At 41.1% G+C, this 19,534-nt stretch overlaps 1 protein-coding gene across 3 annotated transcripts in view; it reads right to left on the bottom strand.

Moving 5' to 3' along the window:
- LOC143216928 (uncharacterized) overlaps positions 1 to 19,534 on the bottom strand; it is a 112,968-nt gene that overhangs the window by 23,328 nt on the left and 70,106 nt on the right. For 2 of the 3 annotated variants that reach the window (XR_013010676.1, XM_076440511.1), the window contains exons 3-6: positions 7,327 to 7,452; positions 7,167 to 7,250; positions 2,373 to 4,682; positions 252 to 2,278 (exon numbers count right to left, since the gene is read on the bottom strand). The gene's annotated coding sequence lies outside the window, so the exon portion shown is untranslated. The remainder of the gene's footprint in view (positions 1 to 251; positions 2,279 to 2,372; positions 4,683 to 7,166; positions 7,251 to 7,326; positions 7,453 to 19,534) is intronic. The other variant, XR_013010677.1, reaches the window with a different exon arrangement.

Below are 19,534 nucleotides of genomic sequence, written 5' to 3'. Positions count from 1 at the left end.
TTGTTAGTTTAACATTCTCTCTCTCTCGATAAGTTTCGTATAATCATATTGATATTGAAGTTGAACAGTTACTTTAAATTAATAATAATTTGATCACTGTCTGTATATTTCTCAGAGAAGTTCGAAAATGTCCGTCGACGATTCTGACGGCTTTTGACCAGTGAATTGTGCATTCGAAGCATAAATACCCGGATTTTCATCTTTCACATTCATCGTGGATGTACGTCCAGAGTGTAGGAGTGTAAACTCGCCTTAAATAAAATATTCGACTGCGTTCGACCGTCGTATCGGCGTTTTCAACGGTTACAAAGTGGCATCGCGTTTCGGACGTGCCGTCGGCTCTGCTCGGCTCTGCTGGCTGGCACCTGCAACCGGTGCGACTAGGATCTTCTTTTTCTTTCCGCGTGGCCCATCGTGGATTGAAATCTGGTTTGCACCGTCGCTGATCGATGTAAATTCAATAGCGACAGGTATCGACGTATCCGACGGACGTACCAGGATGAATCCGCTCGCAGTCGTCACTTTCAGACTTCTAATGGACAGTGAAAGAGTACCGGTTCCATTATCCGTCGGTTCGACACATTATCCGCGCGTTTATCGATTTCGTTTTACGCCGCTGTCCTTTAACAGCACGCCGGATTGTTACATCGTTGCACCGGGTCTCCGGACGACTGTTTCACAACCCGATACGGGTCGCGTGAATTAAGGGCTCGCCCGCGCTTTTTCCATTCAGAAGTGTTCACCTTTTTTAACGGCTTTCCAAAAGGTACGGATTCTAGAGGTATTCCAGATTTAAAGGGCTCTGGATATTTCAATTGTTGATATGGTTTCTGTTCGGGATTCAAAGTAAGGAGTTTACCGGTCGATGCGAGACACGGATAAACACCGTACGACATTTGGTTTTCCATCGATTCAGCGGTGCGTAAAGCCCGCTGTTATTGTTTCGAAGTCGCGTTCGTAACGTCTCGCATCGACCGTAAATCACCTTGCTTTGAATCCCGAAACAATCGATTCGGTAAGCGATCCACGCCAATCGCGTGACACCATATCGGCCAAAGCGATGGCTATTTAAGGATCCTCCTGCGTCGGAGGATTCATACCTCGCGACACATCACGCTCAACGATCATCCGAGTTCTGTATTCTCGCGCCAATAAAGTGATTCGTTATACTCAATCGAACCAGGCTATTCTCGCGAGTGTCTTCGTATTTTCTCTCCTTCACGTTCTCTGTCCTCCGCGCGCTCAAATCTGGGCGATCCCGGCGCCCCGGCATTTCCAAATAAAGTTGAAGCCGAAACAGTTTCATTCGTTTGATTCATTTCACCTGCAGACGTATTCCACTTTACGTTTGTTCTGCCAAACTATATGATCATTCTGGAATCAATTTTTAATCTTTACTCCTGATTACATATCTGAAAAAATTGTATGTTAACAACTATAACAAGATGCTGAAACTGGAACAATATAAACTTCGTATTTCATAACTTCTACGATTTTGTTTTATTTTTTAAAACTCCACTTCGAAGCTGAAAATTCTGAAAAAATTCATAGATGTGCATTCTAATTGCTAAAGTGTGCCTGATTTTTTTCAGAATTTTCAATTGAAGAGGATTAGAGAAATTAAGGGAACACCTGATTTTGTTCGTCACCTCATTACTACCCCCCATGAATTGGCACGAAGTATTTTCATCAAATGGCCTATTGCAAATTGAATTGTAAAAATAAATTAAATCATCTCTGGGTAACGATTACTATTATTGTGAAGACCAAAAAATGTCTGGTTCAATGAGATTTTTAAAAGAAGACAACACAGTTGATAATAAGTCTATATGAAAACTTACAGAATTATTTTGAAAGTCTTGCTGACTCTCACTAAGTTTCGAAACCTGTAAAATGCTATGTAGAAATCCTTCTACTGAATTAATTTTTACTTAGATACGTATAAAAATATTATGTTCTATGTATATACGAAAATAACAAAGAAATCCTCTTGCTGTACATTTCTGAAGGATTCATGGACATATATTACCTGGCATGCAATACACATACTATACGCAGCCGTCGCTTGATGCTGATGTGAGCGAAACTCATTGCGAAAGAAGCAGGCTTCATCTTTTTTCTCCTCTGAGCATGAACCTGCATCGTGCTTCCTTTTCTTTATTTAATCTTTTAACTTTGAAGGCCTGGAATGGTTTCCTCGGGGTTGTTCCTTTTTTCCCAGCAAATCCACACACGTTCATCAGAACGCATCGGCAGAGTACGTTATATACTGCGCGTCCTACATAATTATAAAAATCTGATTATTTCAAGACTATTTAAAAACGTCTTAAATGTAAATTAAAAATTACATAATAAAAATAAAATTAACATACAGTAAAATCCTTTTGGCACAGATCAATGTTATTTTATGTTAATAATTTAAGAGGTGTTCAAGTTTCCTGTTTTAAATGGAACTATGTATTCTTCCAAGGTCCTTTGCATAGTTGAAGACAGCTTACGAAACATGTATTTGATTTTGAACGATTTTTAATATTATGTTTGGCCTCGTCTCCTCAAGATATGTGGCAAAGTGGCTTCATTGATATCTTTAGGCCCGTTACTGTGTGGCCATGCCGTTTAGGAGGTCTCACACTTTGACCTTGAAAAAGTGGTATCACGCTGTACCGGTTTTTACACATGATTTCTTGACACCCTGTACAGATCGCGAAACAAGAATCGGCATAGGAACGTGAGCGAAGCATCAGGAGGAAGGAAGCGACATCGGAAAGTGTTTGGACGTCGGTGGCGGAGACACAGCTGCGAGCGGACCCGTTCGAAGGAGAGAGAAAGCGAGCCAACGAGAGAAAGCCAAAGAGAGAAAGAGAGATTCTGTTTCCGGCCACTAGGGAATTACTCGGTCGAACCGCTTCGTCGAGTTGAAAATCGTAGACGAGACACGAGAAGTAAGGTCGGCCCGTGAAGCGTGGTCTCTTACGTGTACGTGCAGGGGATACCGGTAGCTCACACTGAGCTGGGGACCCGCGTGTGTATCGAGGAAACGAGAAAGAGGAACGAAGAAAACAGGTGGGACCAGGAAAACAGATTGGGAAGGTAGACGGACTGAAGGAAGGAAGGAAGGAGAGTAAGAGTCCGAGGATACAATAAGAGGAACGTGTCCTTGCTCGGAAGCTGTCCTTTTCTTCGTGACTTTGCTCTGCTCTTCTCCGTTCTTTCTGTCTTGCTCCCCCCATTCTGGGGGCTCCCTCTTCCTCTAGTTTAAACTCCCGCTTCTCTGTGTTTTGCTTGCTCCATTCTAGGCCCCATCTTTCTTTATTGTTAGCTCTCGCTTTCCCTCGTCTAGGCCCCTTCTTGCTGTCTCTCCATCTATTCTAGGCTCCCTCTTTCTCCCTCGTCTCTATGTCCTACTTTTTATTCCAGGATCCTTCTTGCTCTCACTTCTCCCTGTCCTGTATCTTCTATTCAGGGCTTCCTCTTGCTCCTACATCTCTCAGTCCTGCTCCTCCTATTTTAGGCTCCTCTTGCTCCCACTTCTTTCTGTCCTATGTCCTCTATTCTAAGCACCGTCTACTCTCTATCCTGCTTCCTCTTGCTCCTGCTTGCTACTGCTTACTCCAACATCCTTTCTCTTGCTCCTACTTGGTCCTACATGCTCTCCCTCGCTCCAATATTCTCCTCCTCGCTCCTACTTGGTCCTACTTGCTCTCTTTTGCTCCAACATCCTCCTCCTTGCTCCTGCTTGCTCTTACTTGCTTCCTCTTGCTCCTACTTGCTACTTCTTGCTCCAACATCCTTTCTCTTGCTCCTACTTGGTCCTACCTGCTCTCCCTCGCTCCAACATCCTTCATCTTGCTCCTACTTGGTCCTACTAGCTCTCCCTTGCTCCAACATCCTCCTACTTGCTCCTACTAGCTCTCCCTTGCTCCAACATCCTCCTACTTGCTCCTACTTGGTCCTACTAGCTCTTCCTTACTCCAACATCCTCCTACTTGCTCTCCCTTACTCCCACTTGCTTCCTCTTGCTCCCTCTCGCTAGGAAGCTAGCTAGAGAACAGAAGTGCTCTCTCTCGTTCTGGCTTCTCCTTGGTCTCCCGGTTTCCTCGAGTTTCCCGCGTCTCTTCTTATACTTGCCCCTCGCCGTCCCCGGTTTTTCGACCCCTCTCTTCTTTCTCCATCCCGGTCCGCACTGTCCCGTTCTGGCTACACACCGCCCCAAACTTGAATCCAATTTTCCACATCACATCCCGCAAAAGTTACTCCGCGGCGCTCGGCAGGGCAGGAAGCAGCGCGACGTACCTACGACGGAACATTTTTATCTTCTCTTTGCTCCCGGTCGGAGTAAAACAATTTCGGAACATATTGCCCGCTACGGCTCTGGCCTTCTCCACCCCCGCGTTTCTTCCCCACCAACTCCTCCTCCTCCTCCTCACTGGTTCAGCCACCCTCTGCCCCGTTATTTGACTCTCATGAAAGACGTAATAACGCGTGTACCTCCGTCGTTCGCGTCCTTCGGCCGACTCCTCCTCGACAAATTTGTACCAGCATCGTTTTGTGCCTAAGTGAGGCCGTTTATGGAGATGTTGGTATGTGTGAGATGAGTGTTGATGCTGAGGCACATTCGTTGGTCATTATTAGCCAGTCGGTCTTCGTATAAAATAAAAATGTTCTTCTTTATTTAGAGGTCGCTGGAAACAAATAGACATTCATTTCTACCTTTAATTAATTTTAAGAAATCGATTATAATGTTATGTTGATAGTCTTACATTTCGTTTAGCTTTATACTCTTTCATGTTTCGCCTACTCATTTTTGTTATAAATGCAAAAAATCGATGCATTTATAACAAAAATACTTAGCGTTTGTGTTTTACAATTGTCAAAGTGAATTTTTACTTCGCACAAATATTCCAAGTCTAATTATGAGATAATATTTTATATTGGAGAAGCAAGTTCGATCTATGTATAATAAAAATTCTGATAGGGGACAAAAATGGCGCAGTATCGACTTGCCACGTCGCTGTTTTCGTGCGAGGGTTGCACAGTTTTCTTGTTATTCACGAGGAGGTTTCAATCGCATGAATATTTTATGAAAACTTGTCCGGGAAAGAAAGGATACGTTAAGTATGTATATTTTTGAAATCATATTCCATATCTTCGGCGTTGTACAAGGAAGTAAGCAATAAAATATCGTTCAATTCGTGAACGATGTAATTTAATAAATAAAAATTGAACAATTCAGATGTGTAATACCCAGTACTGTTCCAATTTGTAATTCTAAAATTTTTACACAAAAAGATACGTGATAGACCGTTCCTCTTTTTTGGTAGGTGCCATTCAAAGGGGGGTGTGCAGAAAAGATTAAAATTATTAAATAATTCACCAAAAATTCTGAACAAAATCTATAAAATAAGAATATCTACCGATTATATTTTTATTCGTGAGATATATTTAAGAGTTCTGGAAAGAACGCTCTTCGTGGTAGGTGATGTGTCCCTTGAGGATAGCAACCCTTAGTAATGAGGATAGAGTTCAAAAATTTACAGAATGTTATAGGTACAAAATATTGTTTAGACAGCAGAAATAGTACAATTGATTTAAGTATCATTGGCCCATGTTTATATTATTGCAAAAATTAATTTTTCCCTTGAGGATTCAACTCTTAGTATTGCGTTTGAATATAAAAAAAATGTACAGGGTGAAATAGGTTTAAAATAATTTTGAGATAGCAGAAATAGTACTATTAATTCAAATATCGTAGGCCGATGTTTATATTAACACAAAAATTAATTTTTCCCTTGACGATCAACCCTTAGTAATGAGGTTAAAGATGAAAAAATTTACAGAATGTTATTCTAGATATAAAATATTGTTTAGAAAGAAGTAATAATACAATTGATTCGGATATCGTGGGCCCATGTGTACAGTATCGCCAAAATTCATTTTTCCCTTGAGGTTATCACCCCTTGGTAATGAGGTTAAAGATCAAATAATTTACAAAAATTTACAGAATGTTATTCTAGGTATAAAATATTGTTTAGAAAGAAGAAATAGTTCAATTGATTCAGATATCGTGGGCCCATGTGTACAGTATCGCCAAAATTCATTTTTCTCTTGAGGATATCAACCCTTAGTAATGAAGTTAAAGATCAAATAATTTACAAAAATGTACAGAATGTTATTCTGGATATAAAATATTGTTTAGACAGTAGAGATAGTACAATTCATTCAAGTATCATTGGCTCACGTTTATATTATCGCAGAAATTAATTTTTGAAACCGAACAAATAGTTCTGTTCCTTAAATCTGGGGGACACGGTGTTCAACACGTTAATTAATCGATTCAGTGTATCATGCACGCGATGCATCCATTGTGCGCGGAATGCAACGTTTTGTTTCTTTTTGGTACGCAGCATTTCCACGAGTCTCTCTCCATTTCCATAGGCTGCGGGTAGAAACCGGGTCATGACCGACGACGGTCGGGGTCGTAAATTCTAATTCAAATAAAAATCGTCAACATAAATTTTCATAGGGCCGGAAAAGATCGCCGTCTGGGGAGCGGCAAGTAATGTTGCCCAAACATTAACACCGTCCGGAGATCCCCGCGCGCGCCCGGAGGAGACGAGATCTTAACAAATTAATTTATATTCCGCGGCGGGGGCAATTTCGCGCTACTTCCGCGGCACTCGTCTCCGGAGGATACTTTGACGCACGGACGCGCCTGCCACCGACACGGTTTTTCAGACGTATTTCGCCGTTTGTAATAAAAATGTAATTAACCAAATTGCTTTCTATCCTTCGCCACCCATAATGCATAATTTAAACGGCCGACGAACTAGATGAACGGAAATGCTGGAAAAGTGTTCGGGGCCACTGGAGAGATGGAATATTTTATATCGACGGATAAATGCATTTTCGCAATTTTATTGCGAGAATTAGCAAGCGGTTTTCATAGATTTTTTCCCCAAAACAGTATTGACGATATGGAAATCAATTTTCTTCGAATTGATTCTATTATCGATTTGTTATTGGGCAGGTTGGTCATTCGTGTTCTGCAGTATACATAATTAGTTTTAGTCTCTTTAAATATAGAAATGAATTAGCAGTACGATAATCCATGAATATTAACGAAACATGAAATCATAATCTTCAGAAAAATTAACAAAACAGTTTACCTCTTTTAAACTGGTGCGATTATTTCGTTCAAGGTCATCTCAAGGTCACGGTGTAGAAGTTCAAGGAACTGGTCTTGTTATGTGCTACGACACCACATGAAATGATAAATTACAGAAAAGTGAACACAGAGGACAACATAAAGAATAATGATTTGTTTACCTCTCTTAAAGCTGTGTGATTTTTCCGTTCGAGGTCATCTGAAGGTCATGGTGTAGAAATTCATTGAACAAAACACCAACGTCAATTGAAAAATTGTTGATGACCTTGGCATATTGGTAGAAGGCCCTGAAAGAAAAAGAATTCATGAGTTACAATATTCGCTGTTTTAAATCAAACAATTTTTCTAGTGCTAACAACAAGGAACACATTTTAGGATATTTATTATATCAAATATATATAAATGACATGGGTCTACAAAACGTTTCTTTTTCATTTTCGATATAGGCCCTCATTAATAAAGTTACACACGACTTTTCACTTATACACAACAATTCTTCCATAATTTTCTTTTCGTAAATAATCTCACAGTATTAACGCTACACCTACCGAGCACTAAAAACGATTAAAATGTTTCATCTTAGAAAAATGACAAGGCTCTATTTATTTAGATTCTGTGCAATTTTGATTACGATATGTGCTTCGATAAAGAAAATCGAATCAATTTCCATGTAAGCAACTTTATAATTTCAATAATTGTCAGATTAACCTAGGAGGAGAATCACCAGATTAAGACATGTGTCCCCACTCTACCTTCCCCTTCCACGACGCTGTTCCCCCACGCTTCCGCCGCGGTCACGTGACGCATCTCGCGTCCGTCGTGCACGTATGAGAATGTCACGTAACTAATCCGGTACTGGCAAAGAGGAGATAACTTCTTCCCCTCAATTCGTGCTCCCACCCCTCATCCGGCGACTCTGTCTTACTGTATCGGTAGCAATCGGCGGAGTTAATATTCGGCTGATACATATTGAACGAGGCACGGTGGCGGTGCGTCGCGCGGCAGGGTGAAGGAACTCATTTTCATTTATCTCCATTGAAAACGTCTCGCGCAAGTTTGTAAGTGGCCCCGAAGTCCGGGAAAGCTCTCGGGGGTTATGCCAGTGGCTGGTACAGGGGCACGTTCGTGCAATAACGGTAATCGCCTCGATAAGTATCTGCTCTCTTTGCCGGGGAACACATACTTCGAACTGGATCACGCTCTGCTCGTACGCGTCGCGGCGTACTCCTCCGCAACGAAAAAGTCACGACCACGAAAGAATACAACGTATTAACGGCGATTACCCGGAACGACGGCACGCCGACCAGTTTCCACGATCGGGAAAGAAACCTCTTGCGACCGTTGTTCGACGGAGGTAAATAAAGTACGGTTCTCGAAGAAAAAAGAATCGTTAACGGCGTAATAACCGACGGCGTGAACGATGCGTTTAACCGGCACGCGCGTGCCCGAAACGTGTCCTCGTGTTCGACCGGACTCGAACAACGTCGAATCATGTAAATGAGCGATTCGAGGCGAGAAGAGACGCTTCACCGAAATTTATGGCCCCGAGGAAATTGATTGAACTTCTGGCTGACACTGTTCCCTTACGGAAGAGAAATCGGGAAATTCTTTTCTTGCTACTTAACCCTTTGCACCCTGATGAGGCACGTACAGGGGGTGTCGAGAAATTATAAGCGTGATTCTAGACTTAAAAAAAGTTGAAGAAGTTTTGTGCGAAATTGAGCTTGACAGACTTTTTCGAAGAAACCGTGGGACAAAAATGAACCTTGAAAATTGACGTTAAAGTCCATGTAACACGTAAACTTACTTGATTAACAATTTCATTACAATAAAACGTAATTGTATAAACTTTACTTTACCGGACTAACAATTAGTACCTTTCTCCGACGATTATGATACGAGGTATGTAATCCAGTAGATTTGTAGCCGGCGCGGATGCCGATCGAAGTTTCGATCCTCTAGGATCAATAGTTGAGGAATTATGGTCGCTTAAAGTTGAGCATTTTTCAGTGTCTTGTGACTGGTAAGGGCGCCGCCATATTGGTTTGTAGCAGAGCCGCTAGGTGGTAGTTGGTTGGTGATTAGGTCGGGGGGGGGGGGCAAAGTAAGCGGCTCGCGGTCGTCACTACAAACGAATATGGCGGCGCCTTACCTATCAAAAACACCGCAGATTGCTCAACTTTAAGCAAGCATAACTCCTGAACCATTGATCCATTTGAAAAAACAAAGTTGACCTTCAAATGAGCTTGAAGACGCCACCCAAATAAAAAACTGTACTGCCCTCCTCTTTTCCCCTCGAAATCTTTGAACACGTGTTTTACACTTTTTTAATATCTTTCATACTTTTCGAGATATTCGGCTGGAAAGTTTTTAAATGAACACCCTGTATGGTGTGTCCCAGTGTTGATGGTGGAGAAAATAGTCGAAAGAAAGGGATAACATTTTTTCGTCTCAAGCTTTGTTTTCGAGAAAATCGAGTTTAAAGACCCGACGAACAAACTCGATTTTCTCGGAAACAAAGCTTCGGATGAAGAAACTTTTTATTATATATTTTCAACTTATTTGTTGTACACTGTGTTGTACACCATCAATTCCAGGACATCCTGTATATTGTGAAAAATCATGGAAATCATTGTCCCCTTTCAGTTTATTTAATTGTCTATTGCTGCCTCTGAATAGTGACTACGGCAATAAATATACTACGTGTACGAAAATTTTTATTGTACCTTGATAATTTGTTGTATAAAGTAGCTAATATATGGTTACGTAATTTATTAAAAATTGTGTATTTTCATTAATGTTTGTGTTGAGGATGAAAGCATTTATCTTTTGGAATTGTTTTTCGACATGTTGGAAGCATCACCATGGGTGAGAAGACACACTGACACCAGTTTTAGCATAGAAATTGACCATTGGATTCAATGTATCAACATGATAATAAGATTAGACAATCTATGATCGTACAAGTGGAATAGGGACGACCTTTGGTCAGGCAAGCGCCATAGCGACGATTTATAGTCAGATATGTAGAGCAGGGGAAAAATGTATGCCTAGACAAGTGAAATAGGGTAATCTGTGATCAGGCAAGTAGAATGGAGAAGTCCTTTTGACCGATAAGTGGAATAGGAACAATTTATAGTCACACAGGGAGAACTAGTATATGAATAGAACGTAGTATGGTCGGTGTATGGTCAGACTAGCTGAAGTAAAATAAAGAAAAACTTGAGTTTAAACAGGTGGACTGGCATGTGGACGAAAAAGTAGATCAGGTAATCCATTTGTCAGACATGTGGAATATGAACGTTATTGTCATAAACGGTAAACAGGGCTATCCAAGTGAAAAGGAGCTGTAAATATTCAAACAATTAGAATAGGGATGATGGTATATTACGAAAAGAAAAATTAAGACAAGAACAATAATGCAACACTTTAGTTAGACAAATAAATAACAAGTTAAGACAAGTTTCTTAACTAAATATAGTTATAATCTATAGTCATCAAAAACGGGGGATGATAGGGATGATGGTATAATAGGAAAAGAAAAATTAAGACAAGAATAATAATGCAATACCTCAGTTAGGCAAATAAATAACAAATTAAGACAATTTCCTTAACTAAATATAGTTATAATCTATAGTCATAAAAAAGGGGGGTGAAAGTTGGTAGTGCTTATAAATTAAAATTTAGAGATTATATTAAGATATTTATTCACAGGTTTATTCCATAACGTAAATTACCTGAAAACGGTAAACACTAGTAGAAGAGAACATGAAATATATTATTGAATAAATATCTTATATTTTATCTTTGAATTTTAATTTAAAAACGCCACGAATCTTTCGTTCCGACCCAGTAATTTAAGAATCAAAGCAAGCTCGTTTTAAATCTGTATAAACAGAACAAGGGAATACCCATTACCAGAAAAGTAGAGTAGGTTGGTTTAAGGTCAGACGAATTAAATGGAGACTATCCTATGGTCAAGAAGAGGAAAAAGAACAGCGAAAGATTTATGACCAGACAAGAGGAATGAAATGGTCTACCGTCTGACAAGAAGAATTGGGACAGAGACCTTATTGTCAAATAAGTAGTACAAGGAAATACATGCGAGCAGGCAAGTGGAATGGGGACGATTTATGGTCAGACGAGAAAAGATGTCTTTATGCCAGACAAATGGAATAGGCACAATCTATAGCTAGAGAAGGGGAACAGGAAAAAGAATATGCGACAAAGTGGAATAGGTTGGTATACGATCAGACAAGTACCACGGAGGTATGTGTATGTTCAATGAAATACAATTACATAAGACCTGATGAAAAAGTAGAATGGAGTTGCATGTAATCAGAATGACCATGCTACTGCGTAAGTGGAATAGAGCAGTTTATAGTCAGACAAGTACAATACAGAAATACGTGTGGTACCAGGCAGGTGGAATGAGTCAGTCTATGGTCGGACAAATGGAATAGAGGAACACACATGATTGGGCAAGTGAAATGGGTAAGTCTATGGTCGGACAAATGGAATAGAGAAACACACATGATTGGACAAGTGAAATGGGTAAGTCTATGGCCAGACAAATAGAAGAGAGAAACACACATGATTGGGGAAGTGGAATGAGTCAGTCTATGATCGGACAAATGGAATATAGAAACACACATGATTGGGCAAGTGAAAGGAGGTAGTCTTGTTCAGACAAATGCAATAGAGAAATACATGTTACTGTATAAGTGGAATTGCACAGCCTATGGCCAGACAAGTAGAATACATATGACTGGGCAAGTGGAATTAGTCAGTCTATGGTCGGACAAATGGAATAGACAAACACACACGAGATTGGACATATGGAATGCGGTAGCAAATGCAATAATGAAATACATGTTACCTTCTAAGTGGAATAAAACAGCCTAAGGTCAGACAAGTACAATACAGAAATACGTATGACTGGGAAGTGGAATGAATCAGTATATGGTCGGACAAATGGAATAGGGAAACATACATGTTTGGGCAAGTGAAATGGGTAAGTCTGTGGTCAGACAAATAGAATAGAGAAACACACATGATTGGGCAAGTGAAAGGAGGTAGTCTTGTTCAGACAAATGCAATAGAGAAATACATGTTACTGTATAAGTGGAATTGCACAGCCTATGGCCAGACAAGTAGAATACATATGACTGGGCAAGTGAAATTAGTCAGTCTATGGTCGGACAAATGGAATAGACAAACACACACGAGATTGGACATATGGAATGCGGTAGCAAATGCAATAATGAAATACATGTTACCTTCTAAGTGGAATAAAACAGCCTAAGGTCAGACAAGTACAATACAGAAATACGTATGACTGGGAAGTGGAATGAATCAGTATATGGTCGGACAAATGGAATAGGGAAACATACATGTTTGGGCAAGTGAAATGGGTAAGTCTGTGGTCAGACAAATAGAATAGAGAAACACACAGGATTGGGCAAGTGAAATGAGTAAGTCTATGGTCGAACAAATGGAATAGAGTAACACACATGTTTGGGCAAGTGGAATGAGGTAGCAAATGAAATAACGAAATACACGTGACTGCGTAAGTAGAATTGAACAGCCTATGGTCAGACAAGTACAATACAGAAATACGTATGACTGAGCAAGTGGAATGAGTAAGTCTATGGTCGGACAAATGCAACAGAGAAATACATGTTACTGCGCAAGTGGAATTGAACAGCCTATGGTCAGACAAAGTACAAAAGAGGAATACATGTGACTGGGCAAGTGGAATGCGTTGTTCCACAGCCAAGTACAACAGATGCATGTGACTGGAAATATACAAGGTAGTCCCTCGTTCTGGCACTAACAATAAGTGATGTTAGAGCGGGCAACGTCAAAAGAAGAAAAGGGGACAGCGATCTCCTTACTGCAGAATAAACGTCGTCGTCTTACATCGATAGAAAACTGTGTACACATTAATATCACCGGGGGTCGATGTCCTTTCAGAAAGCCCATTCGATTCATCAGTGTGTTTCTACGATGATAAAGGATACTTGTTCACTCTCTCGAGGCGGGGCACGGTTGAAGGAGCTCGAGACGGCCGCGCATATCCCTTTTACAACAGAAGTCCCTTTTCATTTGTTCGGGCTCCTCTGACGGTGCACCCTTTAATATCACGATTGTCGCGGCGTCCTCGTCTCTCGCGAGGCAAAGAAACATCCGAGAGGAAGCCAAAGAACGCCGCGCTGGCAGACGGGGAATATCGGCGGCGTGCGCCGCCGCAGATAACGCTCTTGTCATTAGAATTGCAAATGCTGTTTATGTCTAGTGCTAGATAAAAACTAACTGTTTAACACCGTGCCAGACAGTGTAAATATCGGCCGCGGGCTGCATCGGCGTACCTACACCACCACCAATCGATAGCTGCGAATACCTTCTTCTTACCACTGTCTCGAACAAACGATTTCTTTTTCTCGTGTTCAGAGAATCCACCAATGGCTTAGAAGACGTTTTACGACTTCTTTATCCGGGGGCAAAGAGGTCTTAGCCAAATTCAAAAAGGAGGAAGAAGTCGGAAAAAAACCGGCTGCAGGCAACGGTACAGGAAGGATTTATACTGCTCGTTTCTGGATATTTATTACGGGCGTATTGAATAACGGCAGAGCTAGTAAACATTTTGCAAACATACTGTCACGGACTAAATCAAATGGAGATCCTTTAGAGACTCTTTTAATATCGGACCAACGACTCGAGTTTTTCTAAGATATGTTAAAAGAATTAATTAACCCATTTATATTTAGATGAAATGAAATGTTTGATTCGTTTGTAATCAATATTTAAGCATTAAAATAAATGCGGCCATACAAAAAATATTTTCTTTTCTCTGCTACGATATTTTTGGGAATGAAGACGTTTTAATCACTGCAACTGTAAAGAAAATGTAACGGCAAGGGGTTAAAAACACTATTGCTAAGAAAAACAGTACAGGTCACAATTTTTAACTTGTTTATCTGTGACTGTAATAAAAATTTGAAATATGCCCCTTGCATCAAAGTTTAATCAAAATCGAATATGGTTGCAATGACGAAGATCCTTACAGATAAAAAAGTAAATAATTACTTAATTAGCTTCTTAAATTAATTTTTCATACATCATCTAGTAAACTAATTCTTCGTCATCTTAAAAAAGCTCAAGTCTTTTGAACTGAGAAGTTATAAGTTTCAAAGGGTGTCCACTTAATTTTGTCCACGACTGTACATGTGAAAAAGTGGATTAGGGTGGCATACGAGAAGACAAGTAGAACATAAATATGTCCAAATTAGTGCAACTGGGGGAGAGACTTGCTGAACAAGTAGAATAGAATAGCATATTGTCAGACAAATAGACCAAGGAGGATCCTCTGATCAAACAAATGGGATAATTGGTAGATCCATAGGGGGGTGAGTGAAGTGTGTTTGGTGTATGGTCAGTCAGGGATAATAGGTTCATCAATCACGTAAGACAGAGACAGGCATGTGTTTAACTAAGTGAAATGGGATGATCTACGATCAGACGAGTAGAATCGAGAAATACATGAGACTGGACAAGTGGAATCAGATAGTCTATGCTCAGACAAGTGCAATCGAGAAATACATGCGTCTGGACAAGTGGAATCAGATAGTCTATGCTCAGACAAGTGCAATCGAGGAATACATGCGTGTGGACAAGTGGAATGAGATGGTTTGTGGTTAGACAAGTACAGTAGAGACATCTATGTGGTCGGGCAAGTGGAACGAGGTACTCTAGTACCAGACTGGCACAATAAATAATATCTTTCAAATGTCAATATTTAAACAACAAAGAAATGTGGGTAAACGACGAATATAAATTTTCTTCTTCGTCCGAGGGATTAATAAGGACATTTCTGATCATTGCAGATGCACAGAAAATTGTAAGTTGATTATATTAGTGTGTTACCATGGTGTATTGAATTCTTATTATTAGTTTCTGATGGAAATGGCATTTAAATAATTGCTACAACATTTGTGACAAAAATGAGTTCATAAACTACAATGTTAAATACACTGTTATATTATTTTTGTCTCAATGAAATTATTAAAGGAAATATTTGAACCCAAGTCACAACCTTAACCTGTCAAAATCGCTGAACTTCAAACGCACATAACTTTTGAACCCCAGTGGACTCCTAACATTAAATCTTGGGTTTCCGGCATTTTCTCGTTAAAATCTACAGGATTACATTTCAAGGACTTCGAAATTTTTGGTATCCTGACGTAAAGCCCTCGTTTCATATAATTTTAAAGAAATCACAAGAAAAAGTACTGGACGCCCCACATTAATTACCGTCTGCGTTAATACGCGCGATGTTACCGGCTTGAGAGGTTCAAGGTCGCGCCGAATACCCGCCTGAAATGAAAATTGATAGCGTGTATAGCTTTCCAAAAGGAATTGTCGAACGATCGCGTAATTTTCAGGTTGTTACACGAGGCTCTCAGACGCAGTGACGGCTAAAGGGGAGCGTATCGGTCTTGAAGGCATCCGACGTCGTTCCGTTTACTCCTCGCGTATGCGACAAACGTGCGAGATTACCCTCCGATGCAGGCGAGTAAATATTGTCTCTTATTCGAGCCGGTTATACGGCGCTTATGTATCCACCGGTTTTCCGCTTGCCAACCCTTTTCCGCGCCCCCCACGACCGCGGCTACCCACCGTGGGTTTAGCTCCTCGGATAACCTCTCGTTGATTCTCTAATTACGATTGCGCCGGCGATTTGTTTCGGGTGTCGATCTTATTGGGAATTTGTTGCGGTCAGGCGAGAGCCTTCTCCACTTGATGCCTCGCTCTCTTTAAAGATCTCGAGCAGACAAGTCAAAAATTAATTTTTTTGTAGAGGACGGGGTAGGAATTTGAGACATTAAGCTTTTGACCAATACACGATATATTCACGACCTAAAGTTCACGACCCTCAAGTTCACGACCCTCAAGTTCACGACCCTCAAGGTCACGACTCTCAAGTTCACCAGCCCAAGTTCACCACCCTCAAGTTTACCACCCTCAAGTTTACCACCCCCAAGTTCATCACCCCCAAGTTCATCACCCCCAAGTTCACCACGCCCAAGCACACAACCCTCAAGTTCACAACCCCCAAGTTCACCACGCCCAAGCACACAACCCTCAAGTTCACAACCCCCAAGTTCACCACCCTCAAGTTCGCGACCTCTAGCTCAGGATCTAAAGCTCACGACCTAAAGGAATACAATACAATTTTTTTAAAATTTCGATGTTTGACATTGAATTCCCAAGCTCAAGGTCATCAAACCGAGCCTGTAGAATCACGTTGTAATGATCACGACTTAAAACAATGTTTTGTATATATGAAAAATTGTTCTGTACGACGAAAGAGTAGTTGAATCAATCACAAAAGAATTATAAGGTAAGACGTGTACCATTTTCAGAGAAATTCATAAAAATTGTTCAATGTTGCAGAGTTCACATGGGACTGTCGGGGATGCTCTCGCGCTTCATTATATCATAGAGAAATGGTTAACGGTGCTCGGTGACTTTTATACGGGGCCGATTTAACGTAATTAATGTTCAGCGGCGGACGAACGCGGTAAATTGATTGCTGTATGAATCGATACCCAGTCGCTCGGCGACGCGCTTGCCTTTCTTCCAGTTCGATTTAATTACGAACCCATCCCCGTCGCGTTTCTCTTTCCACCACCTATTTTTCGAGCGACGTCTCATGGGTCGATTCGCGACATGCTACTTGGTGGTGGAAAGGATTGATCTAGGTGAATACAAATCCCTCGCAATTAGTATGAAATGATTCTGTTGATTCAGTGGTGGATCATATTAAGCCACTTGCACGGATTCTGCCTGAATGAATTTTTATATAGGGACGAATAACACAGACAAGGGTGTAAAGATATGCTTGGTCTTGGTTGCCATAGGCGTATTCTACATCTTTGAATCGATAAAGATCTGTAAAAATAGTTGTCGCAATATTGGCCTTGATGTTGAACCAAGGTCAAATTTATTTTCATTATATTCTACGCATCATGAGGATAAAACGTGTTAATGATCTATAATTAGATAAGGAGGATAGAGAAGTTACTGGGCAAGTGGACTGAGGTGGTCTGTAGTCAGACGAGTAGAAAAGAAGCACGACATATATGTATACTAAATCGAATGAGAACAATCTATAGTCAATCAAGTAGAAATGAGAAGCATGTATGATCCGACAAGTGGAATAAAGTTGATGTATGGTCAGACAAGTAGAATAAGGTTAACGTATGGTCAGACAAGTAGAATAAGGTTGACGTATGGTCAGACAAGTAGAATAAGGTTAACGTATGGCCAGACAAGTAGAATAAGGTTGACGTATGGTCAGACAAGTAGAATAAGGTTGACGTATGGTCAGACAAGTAGAATAAGGTTGACGTATAGTCAGACAAGTAGAACAGGAATTATCGTATTATTGAATATGTAACGTAGGGCAAGTGGATAAAAGCAAAACAGCAGAAAAACTGTGCTCACCAAAGTGAAATTGGATGGGATATGGTCAGCCAAGTGCAGAAGGGTTCACTTTATGGTCCAATGAGTGGAATGGAGATATAACATGGGATTGACAAAGTAGAATTAATCAGTCCATGATCCGACCAGTGAAAATTCGTTGAACAAATGGAACAGGAACAATCTATAGTGAAACAGACAGTAGTGAAAAAGATCTTTGGTCAGACAAGTGAAATAAGGCTGATATATGGTCATACAAGTAGAACAGGAATAACTTTGTGATTATGAAAGTGGCGTAAGTGAAAACTCGAAACAAATTTAGCTTGTCACTGTACCCCATGCTTGATTTCACTAATAATTATATATAGTAACCTGAAAAATTATGTAGCATATACTCTAAATTACATAATAAATATGACCATATGATAAAATATTTTTTTTATTCATTTAAATAGCTAACCATTCGAACAGGTTCCCAGAAATATTTCGATAGGACATTTCCAGCTCTGGCTCGAAATGAAGTCCCACCAGCTGGAGGTCGAACCCCGGATCTTCAGGATCAGCGAGGAACGAACATCTTGAGCAGCTTGCGCCGCGAAAGGGGGCCAGAATCGACAGGGGGAAAAAAAAGCGAACAAGTAGACAGAAGAAAGAAACGGGACAAGTAACTCGGAATTGCCGGGCTCGAGCATCAGGCGAGATGTCCTCGGGAGACCGTGGGAGCGAAAACTTCGAGGACGTCTCCCGGCCGCGGCGAAAGTCTGTGCACGCTCGTCTCCCCCGGCGCGCGCGTCGTATTTATGCAATCAACGGAGAGTTTTCCGGGCACCGCCGGCGAAAAATTCAACGAGACACGATTCACGGGTCTCGCGGTCATCTGCTGGACTGTGTCCAGTCTGGATACCGAGGCGCGGATACCGAACAGACGTTCTATTCGTTCCACGGGGTGGAGGGCGGGGAATTAAGAAGAACGGATCGGTGCCAAGACCCTCACCCTTCCCCATCCCCATACCGAAGCCCGACTTCCGGCGAACGCGTCGAACGTGCACACGAGGACCGTTCACGGTGAAGAATACTCTGGATAGGGAATCGCGATGCGTTCCGTCGCGCGACTGTCTTCCGGGCTATCTATCCCCGACGTCGAGGTATCGAATATTCTCCGGAGGGAATTCCGGCATGCTCTACCCTCTTCTCTCGTCCCACTCACCCCCGGTCACCCTCTATCTTCCATCTTCCACGGCGATACCGAGAAAATTCGACGTTCCGCGTCACCGCGGCTGCCAAAAACGCGGAAACGGAATCTACGCGCGCGATAAGAGCGGACAAGATTGTCTTCCTAGCCGGGGGTTGGGGCTCAAGTCGTTTGAGGAACGAGATTTTCCAATTTGCTGGAAAAATTACTGGAATATACAACCCCCGAGCATTTCTGTTGCCTTTGGCTGGCGACTTCTCATTGGAACTCCCTCGATTCGAGAGCAAGTTAGGGGTTGCTTCGTGGCGATGATACAATTCATCCCTTGGTTGTTTATTTTCGTCCCACCCCTGCGAGGCATGCTCGTGGCTTAGGGGTGCGTTTAGGGTGGATGGGGGATTTTATTGCGTGAAAAGAGAGTGGTGTGCCAGATATTAATATGTTTGCGATGTGCTGGGACATTGTTAGAGAGTATTCAGAAAATATTTTTGAGAATCAGTATTTTCTGTTACTTTTCTATCCTGTAAAAACACTTTTTTAAATGCGTTTTGACGATTTAACTTGATTTTATCCCCTCCTAACAGTTTTTTATGCAATGGCTTTGAAAAATTTTCGAAAAATACTAGGGTATAAAATTCGATAGAATTTAGTACGATGTTAATTTATTTCTGATCGGAAAATCATCATTCTGA

The sequence above is a fragment of the Lasioglossum baleicum genome, chromosome 16, assembly GCF_051020765.1.
Source record: "Lasioglossum baleicum chromosome 16, iyLasBale1, whole genome shotgun sequence".
In the NCBI taxonomy this organism is placed as follows: domain Eukaryota; kingdom Metazoa; phylum Arthropoda; class Insecta; order Hymenoptera; family Halictidae; genus Lasioglossum; species Lasioglossum baleicum.
Note: the sequence above shows the minus strand (reverse complement) of the source record. Positions and strands in the feature narration are given on the sequence as shown.